We start from the raw sequence: 24,777 nt of genomic DNA, 5'->3' as shown, positions 1-24,777 counted from the left end.
TTATTACATCTTGATATCGGAAGAAAAATAAACGTAATTGTGAATAATTTTCATACTCGTCTCTAACATTTCGCTATACACATCTCCTCGCCATTTTCAATTCCAAAGTCGTGACTGATCGGAAAACCTAACCTAACCTATCCAACTTGCAAGGAAAATATCTTTACCAAGCTATATCTTCTCGAATAATCGCGAGAGGAGAGCCCGTAGACGTTGTTGACGTGCACGTTAACATCGGGACGGAAGAGATGTATGATGTATCGTAATAAAATAAATTTCGCTCAACCCCTCCGTCCTTCGAACCGTCCGTCTCCACCGTTCGAAACGAATTCTTTTCATGCCCGTGGAGTTAGCGTGGAATACGAATACGGGGGAAACGAGAGGCCGGAGAGAGAAACAATATTCGATCGCGCGCTCGACGTGTACAGACACGTGTTCATTTGAAACGCGGGGCGCAACGTGAGATTCGGTGGTACCTCGGGGGGAGGAGAGAAACCGATGTGCGTCTCGAATTACCCGGAGCAAAGCGGGGTGATGACTCGAGGTGTCGATACGTTACTACGATTTCGGTGAACAATGGGCGACTCGACCGAAACCCTACACCCTGCGGAGGGGGGAGGGATAAAGGAAGGTGACGTACTAATACGGCAAAACCCCATTCTTTTTATTGGATCGTTCGATCAGATTGCCCGCGAAATTGTTAGGGGATTGAAAATGGATTGCGTGTGAGGAATCGTAGCAACCATTTTCCCTTATTCCCGAGATGCCTTCTTCTGAATGACGTTCGGAAAGAAAAGAGAGTTGAGAAGTGGGGAAAGTTTTTTTCATCGTTGAAATTATAGACCGTAATATATAAAAAAGAAATACTTATTTTTTCATTTTGCTGGATAGCGTCGATTGCTGCGTGAATCGACGATCGATTTACTTTTCTAAATTATAATCTGTTTAACCCTCTCACGCTTCTCTTTTTTCAAATTTTGAACAAACGCAATCTTTGTAATTAATAATTGGTAAAAAGGAAAAAAACTCGGAGGCTGAAAGAGTTGGACGTTGAGATGGACCCGAACGGGGATCGAAGAGAGTCGAAGCACTCGAAGCGAGAAAGGGAGCTAGACATCTGGTGCGGCGAGAAAGGAGAAAGAAATCGTCACAATTCCATTGTTTAAATTCCGACGATTGTCTCCGTCGTTTATAAAAGATCAAAATTCGTTGAACGATCGAGGAGCTTCTTAATTTCAAGTCGAGGATATTTACCCATTTCCCGGAAAATCTCGGAATCGGAGAGACGAGTTGTTTAAGTAAGGTTAATCTTCCTGAAGAGGATCGATCCTTGCCTATCGAGGGAAAGAAGGTAAAAAAGAAAATCGAGGGGAGATTTCGATCCGAGGAGTCGTTGGACAGATATATATATATATATACATATATATTCTTCTCTCCGAGCAGACTTGGAAACTGACGTCTTAAAAGTCCTTCGTTAGTTTCCCAACCCACGGGACGAGAATAATCCGATCCGTTGCTTCTTCCTCCGCTTCTTCTTCCTCCTCTTCTCCCTGTGGAATGGAACGATCGCCCGGGGGAAAAGAGCGACGAATCGTCCTCGCCGAATAATAAAAATCAATCACGCATGAATTTCGGAAACGTTAAAGGAAAGAAAGCTTCGCTGTACCTTCCTTCGATTCTCACCCCTCCTCCTTATACAGTATACTTTTTTCTTTCCTGAAAAATTCTTTTTCCTGAAAAATACAACTTTCAATTTTTATCAAGAAAAAAAAGAATCTCCGAGCGATTCTCAACCTGCACCAAAATTATTTCTCTCTTGTCTCTCCCCTTCTTCCACTTCGATTCAATCTCCAGACCCGCCAAGAAAATCAACCTACCCGCTCGAATAATCTCCACGAAACTTCACAGAGACTCCAGCCTCCTAATCTCAAAGTCGCGACAACACCGTCCATCCCTCTCCCCTTTCAATTTCCAAAACAATCGCGAAACAACCGGTGCTCGACAACCGATCATCACGAAACGACCTCTCCTCCGCTCCTCTTCCCCTCTCGTTACTAAATGGAGAAAAGGAGAGGAAGAAAGAAAGAAAAAAAGAAATCCAAACGTGGGCGATTGCACGCACGCTCGATCGAGCGGGGAAACGAAGGCCCTCGTGGCGTGGCTACAAGGCAACCCGATAGATATTTGCACGGTACGCGTTACGCGCACGGTAGATGGAGGAGGCAATAAAAATGCCGCGGCCAGAGAAAAGGGAGGCACAATGGAAACACAATAAGCAAGAGTGGATGACGATGCGGGGAATGAGACAAGAGGCCTGGAACCACGAGGGGGTTTGCCTCGCTCCACCGCTCCTACAATTGGCGGCGGCGGTGGTGGCGGCGTACCAGCAACGCCGGTGCAATCTCATTCGCGCTCTCTCGCATGAGCGAGCACTCCAACTGCCTCGATCCCTTGTGCTTTCTGCACTACTCTCTCTCTCTCCCTCCCTCTCCCTCTCTGTCTTTCTGCGTCGAACTCTTCCGCTCCTAGCGTCTAATCCCAAGACTATGTCTACTTCTTCTCGACGGTCTAATCTCGACCCTCGTTAATCATCCCGACGCGACGTTTTGTCGTTGAATCGTGCTTGTCTCTGGGAATTGATCTCCTTTTCGAAATGGGATTTTTTCCCCCTCCCCTCCCGATTCGTGGACTATTGGCAGGTTTTGTGAAGAGATTTATCGAGAATTATCGGATCGAAGTGATTTCGAACGTGGTTTCGTTGCGGGAATATCCCAACAATTCTGTATATTTTCAACTATAAACGATTGTCTTCGCCAGGATATTGTCACAAATTATTTACCTCTGTCTCGAATATACCATTAAATCCAATTCGTTTGTTTATCGATATTAAGTAGACCAATCTTCTTATTGAATTAACGATATTATAATCAACGATGTTGAGCGATCCCTTTCCCTTTCAGACAGGATCGGGATATTATAAAGAACACGATCTCCCGCGTAAATAAGAATAACCTATTATCCGATCCAGTTTAAACACAACGTTTCTTTTCCAAGCAGTTATCCAGAAAGCGGATAAAAAAATCTCGAAGAGAAAAGGGATATCTCGATCGCAACATGCTACTTTTTCCTCATCGCGAAGAAAAATCCTTCTTCGTGAACGCGATAAATTCCACTTTCGCACGCGTCGTACAACGAACGAGTAAAGCCCCCTTCGATCCCCATCCCACGATTATCTCTCTGAAACGAAAAGTTTCTCCGAGGGGGGAGGTCAGAGGCGTTCAGAGGAACACGGTGTTGTACTCACGGATACTCTCGAGCCCGTTCGTGAAAACCAACTTCTCGTTCCTTCCCTGGATACCTGGCGAGGAGGCCGTTTTGCTGCGATTCCCTCGTATCCCCCGTTATCACTCCTCTCTGCGAGACGAGTGTACTCTCCGCAGTGCAATGGATCTCTCCCTCCATCAGCGTCAGTTCTGGAGTTGCAACGTCAACCGCTTCTTTTCCATTCCGCCACGTAGAAAGGGCAGATAACGGGCCGTGTAGCCACGAGCTCGGATCCCGAGGCAGGGACGGGTGGAACAGGTGGGTGTCGGAGTAAAACGAGGAGATAAGAAGGAACGGCCGAGTGAATTTTCGAGAGTCGATAAAGCGTCATCGTTCTGAACCCGCGGTATCGGGTTTCCGTATCTGGCGATCTGCTCGTTGTCGCTCGTTACACGACCCCCGGGGAACAGGTAGGTAGGTAGGCGTCGGAGGAAAGCGAGAGAAGATCACGCGGGGAGATACGCTGGGCCGAGGAGGCGTAATTGGTTGGAAATGGAAGCGAAATTTTGGAAATTCGAATGCTTGGTCTCTGTGCTCGAGCTTCTTGCTCGAAAAAAAAATCCTCTCCGCTAAATAATCGCGAAAGGAATAGATAAATATGGATGAAGAGCGGACGACGGTGTTCGACGAAAGGACTTGACGCGTGCGGGGCGAATGGCGCGGTTGGTGGTGCGCGGAGAGAGAAATCGGAGCATAGATAAGCCGCCGTCACCTCCAGCTCGTTCACGGTACTCGTGGCAACAGCCTGCTGCTGCCGGTGAATGTTACGGTATGTAGAAGGGCTCCCGTGTCGTTTACACGGCCGGCAGTAAATTTAGATCACCGACACTCTCTCGACTCGCTCGTTACCCCTCAAAGCGCCGCTCGCTTTCGTCCGTTCCATCCGCGGAATTTTTCCAAAGTAATTTTAGAACCGAGTCGCGGATCCGCGTCACCACGCGTCCCGTCGATCACGTTTCGGGCAAAGCGTGGCCTGGGAAAGGAAACTTGGACGGGTGTTTTTCTTCGAGAAAGAGGGGGAGGAAAAAGGGGATTCGTAATTGGCAAGCGAAGCCGGGAGGGACTCTCACGAGTTCGAGACGCGATGTTCCCTGATCCGACAGCGGACAATTATCTGGTCCGTCAGAGCAGAGGGAGCCGCGAACAGCAGACAAGCGTGTACACTTGAGAAACGACCGACGGGACAGCTTAAATTTAGTAACTCCCTTCGCTGACCGCCAACCCGACTGTGTAAACGCGGCTCGATCGTAACGTAACTCTCGCGATCCATCCACCCGGTTCAACGCGGTCGTTTGTTATCGCGGGGAGATCACGAGACACGGATCGAGTCGTTCTCCGTTTACCGATGATATCCGGCGTCTCGGATGATTCGTCGAATGTCCTCCAACAGCAAAGTAACGATTGATTCTGTTTCTTGCAATTCTCTTGATTTCTCTTTCATGGGTCTTCGATTCATCACTCTGTCCTCCGATCGAGAAAATTCCGATTGGATTCGAAACGATCGATTTATGGGACCCATCCAGCTTTGGGTTAATTTTCAACTTTCGATTTTATCCCTTCAACGACTGTCAATTCCCTCATCCTCGATTCGAGATTGCGCCGCGATGGAGAAAATTCTAGTTTGGCCTTGACTTGGGGTTCTTGGCAAGAGCGAAGAGAGCAAACGGAGGGGGGAGGCAAAGTTGGCGAAAACAGTGTCACGAGCAGGCTAATGTTCGCCTTTTACTCAGCGCCGCGGCGAGTGGCTACACGCGTTGACACTCGAGGAGCGGCGCGGTGAAACTTCCACTCCAACGTCGAGGAAGGCGGAAGGCCCTCGAGAAAGTTTTATGATTAAGGAATTAATTACGTTGGGGATCCGCGCACACCGGTTTCATTAATGACCGATTAGAGAGATATCTCGAGTGTTTGCGGGATAAAGGAGCGCGTCTCTTGGCGGCGAATTCCTTGATTTTCGACCGAGCGCGGCTCCGCAATTTCTCTTTCTCTCTCGCTTGCTCGCCCATCTCTCGAACTTTCGCAGCTCGAAACTTTTCTTCTCGCGCATCCTCCTTTCCTTCCCGCCTACTTACCTGCCCGTCTGCCTTTCCTCCATCTCGTTTCCTCCATCGGTTGGAGAGTTTACAATCCGAAACGATGATGCTGGTAGTAAAACGAGGGAAACGAGGGAAAGCAATGGCACGTCAATTGAATGTCTTCATGGTAACTAGTCCTTAATGAAGCAAACTTTTATTTTACTTTCCACTCTCTTGATTTTTCCCTATCTCGACTGTAGCGTCGCTCCGCCTACGCGTAAATGCGCATCCGTGGAAAGTTTCAGACATTTTTATTACAAAATGTAATAATATTCCTAGATCGTATCTTTTTAATCTCCTCGCTCCAAGCAAATTCTTGGACGCGTTTCGAAGTTTTTTCGAGTCAACTAATTTTAATTTATTTTATTTGTCGTTATTTTTTTTGTCTCGTTCCAAGCAATTCCAATTTTTGTCGCCGTTAAAAGGAATTGTCTCTTTCAAGCGCCGCTTTGATTCATTCGTCGGTTTGTTCGTAGTTTATATTCATTCGCGGTTCTATTCGTTCGTACTTATGCAATTACCGCCGGTGCTTCGCGGGTAATGATAAACCTCGGAGAGACCGCGTAATTAGAACCAAAACACGTACAACGCGTGTTGTTGCAAATTTTAGCAGATGCTGCTATAAACTCTGGCGCACTGATTATGGCGTCACCATCGATCATCCCTCCAACTTTTCCTCGAACGTAGTTTAATATTCGGTCTAATTATTGTTCAGTTATAACGAACACCACCACCTATGCAATTGTATTCCAATTTCCAATCCTCTGTCTCGTACAATTATTCGGAAAGTCTGATTTCAAATCGAAGAAAATTTTTACTCCAATATTTTACAATACGCGAAATCAAGCCTATGAAACAGGCCTGCGAAACAGAATTATCGTAAGGTGTATCCAATACTTTTGACAAATAACGTTTCTATACTTTCGATTAATCCTTGTTTCATCTCGATCGAAAGGACAAATCGAGCCGCGGGGCGTAAAAGACAAAACACTCGAGATATCATCACCAACGATTGATCTCCGTTAAAGCAAGTTAACCTTGCTTACCTTACTTGCGTCGGTTCACTGACCCTCTCCCTCTCCTCCCAATCATCGATCGTTCATTGGATAACGTTCGTCCGGACGTGATCGGTGTGGTTTAGACGCACGATCAATTAGTCCCGAGAGATTCACGATAACCGTCGTCGAAAACTTTGACGATTCGAAGTTTTGGAGCGCCGTTTAAAAAAGAAAAAGAAAAGTCGAGTCGAAATCAAGATATCGATACGTCGAAAAAAGGAGGAAGAGAAACCGGGACTCGTTCGAGTGAGACGTCACCCGGAGGACGATAACAGATGGAACGATGTAGCATGAATACCGCTCGTAACTCGAACGATCCCTCTTTCCCTCCTCGCTGTTTAATTAATCCTTGAAATCAACCCGTTCCGTAACGAATCGTCGCCTCGAACGCGCGTTATACGTTTCATCAACACGCCGCTTTTCGCGCCAATTAATTAATTAACATTCAGCGTTACATTCAGCGTTGTGATCCGCGTGGTGTCTCTTAGGCAATTTGTACCGATGGTTATAATGAAAAATAGACGAACGAGTTATTCCTAGTGTTTAGAGTAGAACGTTTCTTTCCCTCTTTCTCCCGCTTCTTCTCTCGTTCTTGCGGGAAGGGAGTCTACTTTCGTCCTGTTAGCAAAGTAAATAACTCGAGCTCGAAACGATTCGGGCGCATCTGCTTCTCACGACTTCTCGAACAAAAGTGACGCGTCACCCAAGGCTTGCGAAGGCTGACACGAGTTGTTAGGGTGGATTCTCTGGAGGAGGAGGAGGAGGAGAACGTTGCAGGTTGCAGGCTGCACCGGCCTGGACAATTAGGCGGCGATCCCTAAGCTAGCGACCGTTTCGTTCATCCTAAACAAATAGGCTTACGATGATCCGTAATGGGATGACAAAATGTCACGCGGTGTCTTATAAATCCTTTTACGACGCGTACTTTTATTTACAGCGGGGGGTAGAGAAAAGGGTAGAGGGCACACTGAGTCAGAACTCGATTCTCCCCTTCTACGGATCATGAGTATGAATAGATCCCGGCCTGGTGAAATAAACTCGTGGTAAATAAAAAGTTTGCGCAAGAATATTTGCGAGGGAGCAAATTAATTTCGTCAGTTCCTTTTTTTTGTGTATACGCGAGGGCGCGTCTCTCGAATGAATTTTCGAAATGAATTTTAATTTCTGTGGGATTGAAATTAAAAAGAGTAAAGAACAAACTTCGACAAAATTGGGATCAACAGAAACGTTTCGATGATTAAATCCAATCCATAAAATTCCATCACATTTCCTAGTTCCTACCAACAACATTAAATTAATCTCACTTGGCCAATAAAAAAGCCAAACAAACCAATCCAAACGAATCAACGAATCGAAATATCCCAGGAATCCATCCCGGCAACTGTCTATTTCGTTTCGATTCTCTCCCCTCCTCTTCGTTGTTGTTCGTGCCCCTCTATTTAGGGTGTATATATATATGTATGTATATATATATATACATATATATATATATATATACACGTAGCTCTAGCCGTCAGTTGGCTTATGTCACTCGGGATTAGCGTTGTTTGGACAGAGGAAATTAACTACTACTACCCGGGGTGCGCCATCTGCGTGGGCGTGCACGACATTGTGTCGCGGGCATCCCCCTTAAGATTTCAGTGCCAATGTGATTCAACGGGCGAAACCGATCCTGAGAGGGTCGTCCAGTGAGCGACATTGCCATTTCCGTGATTAGAAATGACCCCGGAGTTCACTTCGTTTGACTCCGATATCCTACCACGACCACGGATTTCTTTTATTCGCCGCCACTGGGCGGAAGGGATGAGAATGGAGTGGATCGATGCCATTAACGCCCCTCCCCTTCCTAATATCGGACTACGGGAATCCATGACAGACGTTATTCCAATATCCGTCCACCTCCTCCGAAACGCCATTAATCCGGACGCGATTCGTCCAATCCCATCCGCCGTTCGTCCAATCGTTGGAGAATTATGTCGAATTCGAACGAGTTATTTAGAAGATTAATTGTGCGAATAAAACCTCGACCAAAGATGAATTACACCAGAGAAATTTTAGTTCAATCGTTCTTCGATGCGAAATACAAAATATCCAACAAGAAATAGTAGAAAAAAAAGCGCATCCCAGCGCAGAAAAAGATCCCCAAATTTCTCTCCTCCTCACCTCAGAAAGCGTCAAGTGGCTGCAGCGAGGACACCGCGCGACGCACCTGCGGGGCGGCCTGCATCTCGAGGCGGTCACGTAACCGCGGTCATAAATAACCGTTTCCCGTTGATCGATTGTGTAAATAAAGATCGCGCCCTCCCCCACTCTCCGTGAAAGTATCCGCCAGCCGGTTCGATTATCACGCGGGCAGGGCGTCCGAGGAATCCGGGAGAGGAGAGGGAGAGGGAGAGTGGAAGGGGTTTAGCCGGTGGGCCCAGGTAAGATTTTCGCACCCGGCGGTAAGCTCGTTAGCGAGAGATTGCGATCAATGACCGAAGATGAACGCGTTCGCGCACGGCGTGGACAGAGTAACGCGCGTGTTGCGGGCAGGGGGAGGCGAGGAGGATCCGCTCCGAGGGGAGAAAGGCGGAGGTAGGAGGAGGAGTTGGCCACCGGTGCGCACCGGCCCGGTGTGCTCGTTAGCGGCGGCCTCTCGCGCTTCGACGTCTCTCTTCGTCCTTCTTTCGCTTCCTCTGTCTTCCATTCCCCTATCCTCCCCCCTTTAATACGTGTTATCCGATATCCACCGTAGGTGGTTACGCCGGTAATTGCGTTCACGCTTAACACCACCTTGTCCTCGGAGGAGGGGATAACGATAACGCGAACCACGAAACGCGGCGTGGTATATATAATCGGTTAAAGGGATCTGGAATAGGGATCGGGAAGTCTCCTTTGGCGAATCTTGCAATCTCGCTCGGCCGGGGCGTGACCGAGTCCGTAGAAATGCCTTGGAGGAGGATGGTGGAAAAATCGCGTGCCCCTCTGTCTGTGCCCCTTGTAATGGCGGCCGGCTCTTTGAAGCACCGCGGCGTGTCGAAGCGAGTGCTTTTCGCTAACTTTTTTTTGCTGCAGTTTCGGTTCCGGACGAAGAAGAGATCATCACAGTTACTAAAGGGCGACGTAATTTAAGATAAAGTATTATTTTACTGTCATCCGTGAGCAGATCGAAGCAACCTCCTACTCCCACAATTCTTACCCACTGATCAAACAACACACCCTGTCGAGTCCTAGCGGATGGGGTGTAAAGACAGGTTCCAAAAAGGAACCAATACACAATACGCACACACGGTCCTCGAATCATCTGTCGGGAAGATCGTTTTCATTAAGCGAGACGCAACTCGCCCCACAACCTTCTCGACCTTTATGCCATAAAGCATAAAGATCGCTTTCGACGTTGCAAATTCAATCCAGCCTCCGCGGATTCCCTGCGCAGGGGCCGGTGAAGATCTATGCAAATAGAGGAGCGGTTGCCGTTGGGCCGTGAAAAATAAGTAAGAGTTTGCGGATCCGTCGCAACCGGCCGAACGCAAATATTTTTTGAAGTGGCCCCGTTGGCCCCGGGGCACGCCAAGTTTCCGGCATGGCGTGCGAGCGTAAACGGGAGCAGAGAGAGAGAGAGGGAGGAAGGAGGAGAGAGGGAGAGAGCGAGAGCTCGAACGAGAGAGGCGAAATTAAAGACCGGCGATATTGATGCTTGAACGGGGCCAATTTGCGTTCCCGGCAATTTTCAAGCCGCCCCGGAATCCGATGCGCCGCGTTGTTTCGTTTGAACGTGGCCTCCGCTTATTTGCTCGTGTCCCTCCTCTGTCCAGAAACCCGCTTTGACCGGGCCCGGGGTTATGAGGCAATAAGAAACGTCCTCGCGAATTTCGTTTTTCCACGCTCCGCCTGAGAGGAGGGGGTTTAATCATCGCGATAGGGGCGCTTCTCGCTTTTCGAGTTACCGCGAGAAGAGGTAGTTTTATTTCAAAATCACGCGTCCGTTCGAAACGCTCGGTTGTAAAAGTTTCACCGTTCTTCGGTAAGTCGGTTTTGTCGTCATGGTAACAGTTTCGAATCTCTCTTCTACGCATACTGTAAAAGCTTACTACTTAATTTTCACCCGTTTTATAAAGTCGGGACCGTAATTTTTCGAATCTCGCCAAGGCGGATTGCGTTTATCGCAAGAGAGTTTTTCTTGCCTTTGTATGGATGAAAAGTGTACCCGTTCGTATAAGCGCGTAATAAACAAATTGAAGTAAAAATTCGAAATATTTTTCACGTTACGAAATCGAGGAGGGGACAGTCCACTTTGCGATTTCAAGAATTTATTCCAGAGAGAAGAGGTGGAATCTCGGCCAAGGTAAGAAACGTAATCGACTTGCATCGGAAACGCGTGCAAAGATAGGTTTCGTCGAATCGATAAAATTTAACTATACCCCCCTAGTTGTTTCAACGCTCGACCGAGCATTTGGCTTCGAGCGTTTCATCAAGCTCCGACTTCATTCAATTCGATTCGACCCGATTCTTTTCGGCTTCCTTTCACTGTACAGCTTATCTCCCTAGCTTCTCTCTCTCTCCACGGTATCTACATAATCCAATATATATATGCCGAGGTTCGAACCAGGGTCGAAGATCCGCGCGAATCGTTTGTTAGCCTTATTCCGACCGGCTGAACCTCTCTCTTCTATATTTTTATTATGTCTACCGGGAAATCTAGCTTCTCCCCTGGTCTACGAGGAACCATCTGGCAAGTGATGTCGGGATCGCAGGTAATCCGGTAAACATCGGCGGTCGGGCTCCAATTAGTGTCTGTTTGCTCTCCCCGTTTCCTTCCGCCCCCTTTTCACCATCATCCGTTTCTTCCTACCATTTCTTCTTCCACCCTTTTTTAATTAAAATTTTTAACAAGTTGCTGCTTCCACGATTCCCACGTTACGTAACCTCATCTCGCTCGCTGACTTTGCTCGCGAAGCATGTTGCGGAACGGCGAAAGGATAAGATCTCGAAGAATGGTATCATTATTAAAAATCCTTTGATTCGATCAATTTTTAATTTTTATTTGACGAATCGAAAGAAACGACAATTTGTCCGTGAACGGAAGGAGAGGGAAGATTTTGATTGAATTTTTCAACGGTATCGTTGATGATTCGAATACTATTTTTAATCCTATTATATCTTAGAAAAGAATGGCAATTTACAAAGAAGAGAAGAGCGACAAAAGGCGGACAATACCGAATGCATTTACGAATTCTCTCCCTCTCGTCTCATCTCAAATGTTGAAAATATCAATTCCGTTAGCCTTATCTTTTCCAAGCGATGTACGAGAGTTAATTGGTTCCAAGGACAACTAGTGTTTCGAGACACAATATACGTACATATATATCTGTAAAAGCCCGAGGAGAATCTCCGTTCGTTTACTCGGCTACGTTTATCAGTAGATTCTGGCGTACGATAATATTCTTGGTGCATTCCGTCGAGTGGAAACACACGGAATAATTGCGCGTGCAAAGATAGAGGGAAAGGGTGGAGGGGGGTGGAATGTGGAGCGAAACACTTTGCGTAAGAGGTGTACACGGATGTCGAAACGGCGCCACCCTCCCCCTTGTATTTCGAGTACGGCGCGATTATTTCGGAATTCCCGAGGCACGCTTCGTATTTACCCCAAATCTCCCCCTCCCCGTCCCCTCCTCCTCCCCCTTTGTTTCTTCCTTTAAGCGCTCCTTCCTATTTCCGTAACGACGTACGCGAGGATCAATTGTTGGCGACGTTTGCATTCCGCGCCCGCACGCGTTTCGACCAAGAAAGGAATTCGAATGTAAATGCTTTGGTCGCCTCGGTTGCATGTTTTCCTAGAGTAAACTGATGGAACATGCAACGTCGAATGCAAATGACGCCGACGGTCATTGCAGATTGCCACGGAAATATACGGTGGCCCGTGCCGCGAGATCGGGGGGTCTGCAGAAAAACAGAGGGACCCTTCCGCAAGAGGGAAGAGTGGGAGGGGGAGAGGAAGTAAGGAGAACGTAACGACCACGTACGCACGCGCTTCTGTGTACGTTCTCGACACACAAGCTTCGTTCAAGCTCGTGCACGATTATAATAAATTGCTCTGATCGACGTGCGGATAACGGCGAGGGGCGGGGGAGGAAACGACTATCGTCGGAATTGTAACCTTTTAGCTTGTAACAGCCTTCCGAGAAACCTTTCCTCGAATCGACGTTCGGACGGAGCGCTCGATCGATTTCGTCGAAAAATCGCGGACGAAGAAGAGGGAGCCTTCTGTTGACTTCCGTGCGAGTGTTTGACGTGGTATCGTTCAACGTCTCCGTTTCCTTCCATCCATCCAACGACGACAATTTCGTTTCGGGGTCACGGAAGAAAAAGGGCGAGGCTTTTAATAGAAACGCGCGTATCGTCCGCCTCTCTGATCCGCGTTTACTCCATCGTACGGAAACAAACAAGGTGGTCGTCCGTGTCGAGGCGGTTCGTCCGTCACGCGAAACGTCTCCTCCTCCGTGACGTTTCCTCGGATGCGTGCGTCCGGATGATTAAGAGAACGAGACCTCGATCAAAAACCATCCCCTCTCCAACTCCCCCGCGGAACGATCTGCGGGGCGATCGAATATAATTCGAGGAACTCGAAAGCTCGAAAGCAATTGCGCGTCATCGGAAAGCGCGGTCGATGTTTCGAGGCAATTCCGTGGCTGGTAAGGGCTTATCACCGGGTGGCACGGCATCCGACGTAGCCTCGACGTAGCCGGGGAGAGAGAGAGAGAGAGAGTCAGTCCACTGTACAGAAACTTCGGAACGAGGTTCGGAGGGTTCCGTTCCTTTCCTCTTTTCCCTTTCCCTTCCTCCCATCCCCTCCTACTTCTCCATCCCTCGACGACCCTCTTACCACCGCCGCCTCCTTCCTCCCTCCTCCCACCACACCTACTCTTCTTCTCTCCTCTTTCTTAACTTCCTCCACCTCCGCCCCCTCCCTCTCCGCCCCTCGCTCGAATTCCAGCAGCACGGAAGAGGAGGAGGGATCGATAATGGATCCAGCCGGCTTTCCAGTCTATTCTATACGCATCATTTGACACCCGGGTATAGACGGGTGAAGGAGAGGAACCGCGAACCTCTGCACTCCTCCTTTTCCTCCTCCTCCGCGAGGCGAGAGCGAGACACGGAATTCAATAGATAGAAATCACTGGCATTGTCGGAACGGTATATGACGCGACGAAATCGTGGAAAATGAGAGGATCTCGGGGAAGGAAGAAAAATTATATCGACGCCAGGAATCCCTTAAGATCCCGCCCGTTCCCGGGAGAGCTGCTTCTCTCTCCTCCGTTTCTTTCATTTCTCTCTTCCTTCCTCCGTATTCTCCGCGAGAAGGGTCAAGCCTTCCCTTTTCCGACGAGGCGAGTAACGACGGCCGAGATGCGTTCTGACAGCGGGGAAATCCTCCGCGAAAATACCTCCGTTCGTACTCATTTTCCTCCTTTCCTAACCGGTCGCAACAGCTCGAGGTAATCCCGTCCATACCAGGATCCGGGGAAGCTGGACGCTCGAGGATTCTTCCCCCCCATAGGATGCTTATATCCCCGTATTGTCGGACGCGGCCTCCCCGTGGATCACCTTTCAACATCCCGAAATGCCCCATTTATAACGTCGTCGTCGCCCTCCCTCGATCGGTCGCGATTTCTCTCTCCTCCGCCTTCTAACACAAAGGATGGATCTCTCCTCGCGGTCACTTGGTCGATTGCTCGTAGATAGAATTCCTTCTCCTCCATGATTGGCAAATATAAGGGGGCAAAGAAAAAGAAAAAAAGAAGATCCCTTTTCTTTTTGTATCCCTGAAATAATTCGTTTCGAGAAGTTGTTTCGATTCGAGAGAAGGGTTCCTTAAAAAAAAGAGATCGTATGCAAATTTAGAGACGACTCGAACCGAGCTTACCTTTGGCCAAGATTGTTCTTTGCCTCGATAAGTGTCGTGGTTAACGGAAGCAAGTTTCGCTATTCTTCCTTTCTTTCCGTTCTTTTTTTCCCTCCCCCTCTCTTAACTACAACAACAACAACAACAACAGGTCCAGAAACGGATGGGGATGGTCCTGGAGCTCGAGTTTTCGAGACGGCCGAGGCGAGATTATAATTATGCAAATGCCTTGTTGCGGCGAAGAAGAGAGCGAGCAACAGATGTCTGGAACGGCATCTCGGCGAAAGAGGAGCGTCGCGTACTCCCGGTGTGCCGAGGAATAGAATACAAGGTGGGGTTCTGTGGAAATGAAGAATGGGCTCCTCCGAGACGTGGCTCCTTCGTATTCCTCCTGGCCCCCTTCTTCCTTCCTTCCTTCCTTCCATCCTGAGGATCGTGATTCCGTTCCAGATTCTTTCCTCTTTTCCCCCGGCAAGACAGGTGGCACAGATTGCTCCCCGACACCTGTGTTTCTTTTTATGAAACCTTCCAATTGCCACTCGTAAAGTCTCTCTCGCTAATCGTGAGAAACCCTATCTCTCTGCTCTCGAAGAATTCGAAGCAGAAATATCTCTGTTTTGTACAATTTATTTGTCGAGGAGTAGTGATTAAATCTCGATGGATTTCGGTAATTTCTAATAATCCGCCAATTTATCGGAATCGTTATAGATCGTCACAGAAAAATTTTTAACTGTCGCATGAAAATATTGGAGCGATCTCTTGAAATACAGTTTCTTTATTTCTCTGTTTCTCGTGTTTCGCACGATCGCAAAGTCGAGCGAGAAGAGTTTAAAGTTTCATTCGAAACTTCGTTTCCGCCGATTCAGCGACAAAATAGCTATTCGTACGGAATAGCGCCGTATTTAATCACCGGAAGTGGTCGAATACGGGCTCGAAACCACCGTGACGGTTAATTGGAAAGTTACGAGGATGGCCACGAGGGGCAGCATTGAAGCCGTTCGTGGCATTTCCATTTGTCCCGTTTATAAATCATTTCCCTCCCCTCGCGACTAGTAATATAGAGACGATTCTTCGATCGCGCGGAATCACCCACCACCCTCGTCAATCCTCCTCCCTCTACGCTGTACGTGGACCTGTCCAACGCGCGTCCACCTTATCCCTCTGTTTTTATCCCTCTCCACGATGAATTCACGCTATGCCCTCCTCCATCTCGCCACGGGCGAAAGAGGAGACCAAGCCCCTTTTTATTGCGAGGACTTGGACCAAGAATTCTTATTACGGAGTGGCTGTGCCCCTCCGAGAAATCTCATTATCCTCGTGCGGGGATAGAATTGCGTTGACGAAAAGTTCGAAAGGAGGTGTTAAGGCTCTCGCGCGCGCGCAAAAAAAGGGAAGATCGAAGGAGACAAAGTCCATCTGGCCGGACTCATCTTCCCCCCTTTCTCCCTCATCCTTTCTCTCTCGTCTCTAGACGGGATGGGAGGGGAGGGGTCGGGCTCTCCCACGGTTTTCTCGGCGGGGCGGGGTGGAGGGAGGAGAAGGGAAAAGGGAAACTCAATTTTCCACGGATAATAAAAAACAGAGTATTACTTAGAGACGCGGAATGAACGGAAATGAAGTTTGCGTTCCGGTGGTACGGGGACGGGGATGCCGCCTCGTTAGCCGCATTCTTCCGCCGCAATTATTCGAATTCGGGGGAGGGGGAAAGGGCTTTAACTCGAGGCAAGAGCTCGAGGAATCGCCATCGAATTGGAGTACGATCTTTGTCTCGAGCGATCGAGTTCACTTTCGGTTTAACCTTTTCGAATGGATCGCGATTAAAGAGAAAATATTCGAATCTTTCTCTATACGTATATGTTTGAATAGTCTCTTTTTTACGCCCAAGTTTCGTGATTCTTATTTTTATATATACGATAAATATATATTTGAATTGCAAAATGCTCGAGGCGATTTTTTAACATCATTTCCAAGAGTTGAAATTAATAAAAATAATAAATCTTGCGATATAAATTGATCTAGAGACAAGGTACGAAACGAGGAATTAAGAATACTTTTTTCCTCTCTCTCTTCTTTTCACGTTCTCCTCCATCCCCGTCTCAATCGGCCGATTGCCTTCCTTCGCGTATCGCCCAGTTGTGACACAGGTGTATCAAAGAGGAAATCGATGCCCGGCAGGATGGTAAACGTTGTTCAACTATACGCAACAATACACCTAGGCTAAGATTAATGATAGGAACGCGGGTTATCATTGGCCTGGAATTCGTGCCGGCGTTCATTCATCATCCGCCTCCCCCCTCTCCCCCCTCCCTCCGAATCGCCACCATTCTGTCGCTGACTTATTATTTATCGCGACGAATCTTCCGCCTTGCTATCCCACGGAAAGAAACGAGGTTTTCTCCTTCCAAGATGCAACGAGTCCCCCATAAATTACACGGCTCGGTTGATACTACGCGCCAACGTCACGACGAGTCTATTTTTCTTTTTTCTTTTTTTTTCCTTCCTTTCTTTCTCGAACGAAGATATACCTCGATATAACTGGATAATTAATTCGAGATCGAGAAAGAAGGGGAGAGGAGAAAAGAGCCGGTATCGCGATTCGCGCCAAGGGAAGGGATACAATGAAGAGGCAATCGTGGGTGAAAAGTGGGGAAGTGTTGGAAAGCGGATCAACCGTAATTATGGGGAATAAACGAAGCGTATGGCGGCAACGCGAAACGATCCATTAAACCATCAACCGGGTATTGATTTACGTTTCCTTATTGGCTCCTTGCTGCCTCCTTATTATAACAGCTAAATCGGGCTGTAAATCAGGCCGAGGCTCGAGGCCGATGGAAAAATCCTTGTACGAATTTATATGATGATTATACCCTTCCCCCCCTCCCTCCCTCACGATGAGGTAATATCTCTTTACCTTTGCAGGAGAGGTTAAACTTCGATCCAGCTTATGGTAGCTGGAAATTAGAATGGAAATCGTGACCGAGGATATAAATCTTGGTGATAAATCTCTGATAATAATTCTTCGCGTGTGTGTTCCTGTAGCTGTCTCGATTTCAAACGGATATTTGATCGAAGATCGAATTGAATTAAAATTAGTCAAAGCAAAATATTCCGTTCAAAATATATCTTTGGCGCGTTTTTTAGCCTTGGTAAAATTTCGGGAAGGGAAGCATTCGAGTCTCGTCAATTTGACAGATTCGATAAATAGAGTTTCGATCCAAATCTCTTCCATATCGATTATAAATCCGGCACGGTAAATTATATTCTTTTCCAAACATTCAAACAGCCGGCACTGTTTTACAGACAGTTTGAAAACCTAGCGTCGTAAATCCCCTCGAGATAAATAAATTAAACCTATTACGCATCCCCATAAAACAACTTGCTTATACCTCCTCTAAGATTAATTTCCTGTCGCGCATTAATCAGCCGCGGCTTCCTTAATTCCATCGATGCTATCACGATGCCTCTTCCACGTCTTTTTAACCATCGCCATATTAAATCCGCGCGAAACACTCTCTTAAAAATCCTGCACATCGATCTTTCATTCCATCCACCGGCTACTCGCTATGAATCTCTTTTCATCTACGCAAACATCGTATTAAATCCGCGTCAAGACTTCAAAAAATATAATCCTCGTAATCCTCGCAAAGATTATACAAGATAATTCAATTCATCTGCTCGATTCCCTTGCTTCTACCCATTAATTAACCACGAATTAAAAATCCCCAAGAAATTTTACATACACCGACTCGATCTTTCATTCGATTTACTTGCCATCGGATGCCTCGAATCCTCTTTGTAGTTAAAACTACCGTATCTTCTCCATCAGAAATCTATTTTCACAAATCTTCTTTCACCTTTCCACAATTACGAATATAAATTCTGCAAGTTTAAAAAGATTCTAAAATTCCCTCTCAACTAGCATCGATAATTCTTCTAAACCTTTCCCTTCCCTTTTTCGTATCGAACGTCCGTCTTCCGCGATTAAAAACGAAATAATTCCATTCCCAGCTATCGCCTTCTATAACGCCATCCCATCTCCAGCAGCTAAGAAATTCGCGGAGGGCAACGTCTTCGGCTGATTAATCCTCCCCCCCTCTTTCGGCATCCGTCTTGGGCGCGAGCTCGTGGCAGATAGTGCACCGCACGCGGGCATTATCTGTGGAGGAGAGGTGCACCGGTTGCATCCTTGGCAGGCAGAGCGCGAACAGGTCGGGATTAACCGCGGAAACGGCAACGGATATAGGGATTGGCGAAGGAGGAGGAGGAGGAGGAAGAGGGAGACGAGTTAAAGAGAGAGAGACCAGCCCGCCCCGAAACTTGGATGTAATTACTCCCGTCTAGCGTGTAAACTCTCGTCTTGTCATAGCTATCCTGGGGCTGCTGCCGGGTTCAGCTGCTCCGCCACCGCTCGAAATTACTTCCCTTGCTTCCTTCTGCGAGGACTAATCAGCCACGGGCCTCTCGCTGATAAAGTAAGAATTCCGTTAACGGTTGAAACCGGAGGACAACCGGTCTTTTTCTTCTTCTTCTTCTTCTTCTTCTTCTTCTTCTTCTCGGGAACAATCGTTTAAGAGGCGAGAAACGAGATTGCGATCGATCTTCTTTCTCTCTTTATGAGGTAAATAGATAGAATGGAATCTTTGCTCGTTATGTGGAAGAAGAAGAAGAAGAAGAAGATAAAATTCGTGAGAGAAGATGTTAAATGGGAAATCATAGGCTTGTTTATTTGTTGTAAGTAACATTGGAGACGAACTCTCGCTGTTATTCCCGAACGTTACATTATTCTATTAATATTCGACATAATTGGTGACAATTTTCCTTTGTTTGGAATATATCAGTCTAACTTTTCGGCCCTGAATACCACTAACTCGATGAATATCGTAGACGAAATAATTCGAGAAGAGACGGATGGAACTACTTCTCAAATTCGTGATACATTATCAAGCACATATTTTTCTTAATCACTCACTCAACGATGCGAGCCACTCCGCCGAACCGATCCATTATAATCCTTACCTGCAACAAAAAGAAAAGCGGTTATTTGCAAAGAAAAGTGTTGATGAAAAAAAAAAATAAAACCAAACTTGGAGATACCCGCAACAATTGCCATAAAATATTTCCTTATAACCTTGAGACAGGGACGGGGAGGAGGGGAAAGAAGAAGGAAGAAATCTGTCGACGGAGTGGAGAACAAGCGACAAGCTGGTTTCGCTTAACGTCGAATAGATAACGTCCCTTGTACGCGTCTGGCGTGCAGATTGGCTCGCGTCCGCGTGTGCGTGTTTCGAGAGGTCGATCGACAACGGGCCGTTTACACCTTTATATCATCAATCAACCGGGCCAGGTAGCGCAGGTGTATAAACGGCACAGCATCATTCCGGATTGATCGATGAGCCGGCCGGCAGCTCGTCCAACGGAAAGAGTACACAGAGTCGGGATGGCGGAGGAATCGGACGGAAGCTGCGTTGCGTTGCGAATGAAAAGGGGACGAGAGGGAGAGAGGGAGAAAGGAATAAATGGACGGGGGAGGGGGATGGAGAAAATGAGAGAAGAGTCAGTCTCGGAAACACAGTCGAAGGCTCGTCTATATTTTAACCGGGGGAAGCTCGACAGAGCGTTAAAACGAGCCGTCAACGTGCAACGGCGCGAGGGTATTAATTACGAAGCGATGGACGTTGAACGCGGTTCCAACGATCCGCCCTGAAATATCCCCCCGCGCCGGATATATTACGCCGCCGAGGAGATACTATGGATCCGCGGAAAAATTCTACTAGCGTTAATGACTTTCGACTCTAATTGGCCTGCCGCGAGGATCGATCCCAGGAGGAGGAGGAAAAGAGGCTTGTTTCGACGCGCCTCTCGATAAATCCGTTTAAGCTTTATATACGGGATTAAGATGGTGATGCAGAAAGAAGAAATTCGATGACTCGAATTTCGAAACTTTGATCTTATTATGATCGAATTTACGAGCTATTCGAGATTTTAACGCTGCTTTGGAGAGCAAAATAATTTTCAACTCATTAACAACGTATAATCGTACACTTTTAGAATGGTAACATCATAACATCGAGCAATAATTTTTTAAATATGAAATTTTGTGTCTTAGCGATTTCAACGAAGCTATTCTGACGATCTTGCCTTCATTAGTACCGTTACGACTGGTCTCTAGATGCTTCTCGATTTCAGAGAAGAGACGAAAGGAATCTTGGCCACGATTGAAATCTCGTTGCACTCTTGACTCGTGTCAGAGTTCCTTCGGTGGATTAATTTACCACGAGTTTCACAAACAATTAAAAGGAATGAAGATACATGTATGTATATATATATATAAAAGGAACGAGCGTCTGCTGAATGATTCGAGTAGTGGAACAGGGCGGAACTAATAACATCGAGAACCGATAAACGCGAGTTACGACGTCTGGTTAACATTCCGGCTTAACCTCTCTCGGAAGAACATTCTTCCCCGTCGATCTATTCCAGTAGCAGATCAAGATCCTACATTAGGTAGCACGCGAACTACCTACGTGCCTAATGTCCCTGCTCGGTTATTCGCGCTCACAAGGCTGCACGAAGGCTGAATGATACCAATGATTCCCGTTCACCTGGAAACGTCTCGCTAATCCAATCGTGAGAGCTCGTTTCGCCTATCGCCTTAGGAATTTATATATCAACCTCTCGGAACATTCTATTCTATTCTCGTAGAATTCGTTGCTTAATTCGTTTTGTTGATTTGAGAGATTTTTTTTTGTCGGGAGGGAACTGTCGAGTTCGAGATCTTCTTTTTTTATTTATTTTTATTTTATTTCTCGAAGGGGAATAGTTATTATTTTCCAGAAATCCAGACAAGTGTCAAAAGTGATATATGTACATATGTAACATATGAGAGCTAGAGTTACGTTATACCGTAGGGTTATTCATTAATGCAAATTGATAGACTCGTCCTCCTCCTCCTCTCCAGGTACGAAGAATTAGAAATTCAAAAATTTCGCGTGTCTCCTGTTCATAAATTATAATACATTATCATCCCTGGGGATCGTAAAGAATCGGTGGCGCGTAATCGTTCCTTCACAAATCGAGCATCAACCGATCCGAGTCAATGGTTTATGCGTTTAACATCGAAATAAATCAAAGTAGCCGAAATACACGCACGAATATTATTTAATTCCACGAGATTTTAAAAAAGGAAGAAGAAGAAAAAAATCTCTTCGGTTTCTCGAGTTCTCAAAGTTTCTCGTCCCGTCCGACTGTTCCGAAAAGAGTCATCTCTCATACCGGGACATCGATCCTCTTGTCGTCGATGACTACATTATCGCTGGATCAAATTTACGAGCGTGTAACGAGATTCGAGGACGAGTCGCCGCCTCGTCTTTCTTCTTTTTTTTTTTTTTTTCTTTTTTAGATTCCACGACGGGTCCGTGGCGTGTGGCGATCGTGTGTTGGTCCAAGGGGAAAGGAAACGATCGACGAGAGCTCCTTCCTCCGCGTTGCTTACTCACGCTTTACGAAATTATCGGTTGGCGTCGTTTATTTCCTCCTTTTAACGAGATTATTGTCGATTATTGAAGTACGAACGTGTGTATGATCCTCCTTAACGAAAAAGAGAGGAGGGGAGGGAGAGAGAGATAGACGCACTTTCTCGATCGAGTAAATCGTCCTGTTGTACGCACGAGTGAAGAAAAAAGAAAAATTCCGTTACATCGAATCGTGTTTTGTTATTCCGTGTTGTAGATCAACGATATTTTTATTTCGCGTCAACGAGCGGTTTAATTATCGGTCGAGTTTATGATTCGTAGTTAGTGTCGGTGGATAGTTGACTGGCGATTATTGATTGGTTAACGGACTGGTTGGTTCACCCCCTCAGAGGATTTCTAAATTATCGACCGATCGCTGGAAGGAATTACAGTATCGTTCCAACAGTGTTTCGTCGTCGTGTTCTTTTGTATTTCTTTGTTACGTTAGACAGGAGATAGTAAGTTTCGAAATGGTAAATCTAAGTTTAGTTATTTGTTCCAGTTCTTTATTATTATACAATTCTTCCTTTTATCGGAACGCAATTACGTTCTGGTGATGTAGAAATATCACCAATATTTCCAATGTCCAATTTAATCCTCCACTTTGGATAAAGAAAAAAGATGATATTTTTGCCACGAATTAAAATCTTTTTACGATGACGCAAACCTTTCTTTCTTTCTTTCTTTCTTTTCTTGAATAAAAATTGGAACAACAATTTTCGAAATAGAAGTAAATTTCGTTTCATTTAAAATTTGCCTAAAATAATAATTATAATCCACTTAGAAAACGCGTTTAATCCGTCCTTTCCAATATTCGCCCAACGGTATTTCATCAGCCGGTCTACCCACCGATATTAACCATCCCTCGAAAAATATTCAATTACGTCGTAACGTCCCCCTGGATCGAGAAGCAGGCAGGAAAGGGAAGGAAGCCCGTGCTATCGTAACGTCGCGTCGCGATAATTACGCGTATCGCGAGGGATAGGCCTCGTAAATGTGGCACGCCAACCTTACTCTGCCCTCCTATTTCCTCGCAATTCCCTTCGGTATCGGATTTCGCGATACGGACACAACTCGTTGACCGATAACGGCCGAAACTGGAAGAACGTCGCGACACTCGATTTACGGTGGATTGATTCCAACCCCTGATCCCGAGCCTTAATCCTTTCGATACTTCATTGAAAATGCCTGTCTCTCACCCAAATTCAAATATTGAAGTAATGAATCTGATAGATCAAAAACCACTCGTTGAAAGTTCTTTCTACGAATCTCTATTTTATGCAATCCTCCTGTAAGAGTAATCGTAATAACAGTAATTGTAAATATCGGTGAAAAACAGCGCGATGGAAACATTCTTCCTTAACCAGTTCGTTGAATCATTGGAGATCGGCGTCTTGTAAAACGATCAATCAATGAGACAATTTTTAGGAAGTATACAAATCTTCACAACTTCCATCCGAATCCTTATTCTCGAGAGACAGACTTTAGCCAATAATCCAGAGACGCGAGGTATCAAGACCAGCTCCTGAGGCTTGCACGGCAGACCGGCTATGAACAATCAACCGTGGCACCGGGAAGAACGGCGCCTCTGTCCTCGTGATCGTGGTACGGCGCACCGTTACGAAGAGACGTCCCCGTCAGGCAGACGCGACAATAAAGCTAATTGTGGCCCTAACGTGAGAAAGCCTGACCGTGCGTTCGTATATATACGAGAGATTTCAATTACGCCTCGTTATGCCGGCAGATGGGCATAATAGTCCTTCCAGCGTTTGCTGCCGACGCTTCAGGCGGTTCCAGGAGGAGAGAGAGAGAGAGAGGAACGCCTACGCCGTGGCGTTCGTTCGAGCCTCCGGCCACCACCAAGCTGATGCCGCTGCCCACCTCCTTTCGCCGCAATAACCGGCGGAGGAAAACGGCTGACGGATAAAAATGGAATTTCGCGAGGAAATCCGATTTATCCCACCTTCCACACACGATTCTATTACCCCGTTTCTCCCGTTCCCATCCGCTAACGGATGTCTTTGTAAGAATACGTAACGAGGTATGCAGATTTTCCAGAAACTTTTCCAGAACCGAGAGTCACGTTCAATTTTCATCCGCCAAGTTTCTGATTCCTTCCGTTTATTTATTACGCCTGTTCCCAATTATTACATGTTACAGTCGTATGACGAAAGTGGCGATTCTATTAATTTTGGTTTCTTCTGTGAGAAGATACCGGGGTTCCGAGGATCGAAGAATTTTTTCCTTTTTTTGTACATTTGTCCTCATCTTGACAAGATTTGTCATATCTTTCGAAGGAAAGAAGTTGGCACGATTGTAAAGAGTTTACGATATAAACGACGGACTGTAAATAGATCGCGAGCCGTAACGCATTCTCTCAAACTGGAGCAAGTGATGTGTCACTAACCGCGTTGCGGCTAAGTAGGATAGCATGGATGAGTGGAGTAATTCAGCAATTTAGCGGGCGTACGTGTCGCGCGCTACGTGGGTTGTCGTTTATCAAACGTATTCTCTACCTGGAACCTCTAATAAACAACTCTCTCACGAATCGTGATGCAACGCGATACGATGAAAATTAACCTTTTCAAATTACATCCGACCATTTTCAAAATTAGGCATTTACTTTTTCACGATTCTCTGAGTCTCCAATCATCCAAAAAATCCAATATCCACTTATCGATCCTATTTTCCAACGCGCACGATTACCAGAAAACCTCTCGCCGATTAATTAATTCTTCGTATCACGAGCGTGGGCGTAACTGGACTACGAGTTACGTTAAACGCCGCCTCGATGCGCTGATCGATCCGTGTATACCGAGTGATAACTTTCGTTCGTTAAAAAAGAAAAAGATTCACCGAACGAAGAATCGGGAATAAGAAGAGGAGAAGGACGGATTCGAGGCACGAACGAATTCCTGTGCGTG

At 46.5% G+C, this 24,777-nt stretch overlaps 1 protein-coding gene across 6 annotated transcripts in view; it reads right to left on the bottom strand.

Annotated features, from left to right (window-relative positions):
- LOC107999465 (discoidin domain-containing receptor 2) overlaps window positions 1-24,777 on the bottom strand; it is a 245,550-nt gene that overhangs the window by 62,188 nt on the left and 158,585 nt on the right. For 2 of the 6 annotated variants that reach the window (XM_062077203.1, XM_062077204.1), the window contains one exon: window positions 19,312-19,358. The exons of 3 other annotated variants lie outside the window; for them this stretch is intronic. The gene's annotated coding sequence lies outside the window, so the exon portion shown is untranslated. Of the gene's footprint in view, window positions 1-3,304; window positions 3,880-19,311; window positions 19,359-24,777 lie in introns of those variants that run through there. One more of the 6 variants, XM_028667491.2, reaches the window with a different exon arrangement.

The sequence above is a fragment of the Apis cerana genome, linkage group LG7, assembly GCF_029169275.1.
Source record: "Apis cerana isolate GH-2021 linkage group LG7, AcerK_1.0, whole genome shotgun sequence".
Taxonomy (NCBI): Eukaryota; Metazoa; Arthropoda; class Insecta; order Hymenoptera; family Apidae; genus Apis; species Apis cerana.
This window is presented reverse-complemented; position numbering and strand designations above follow the sequence as displayed.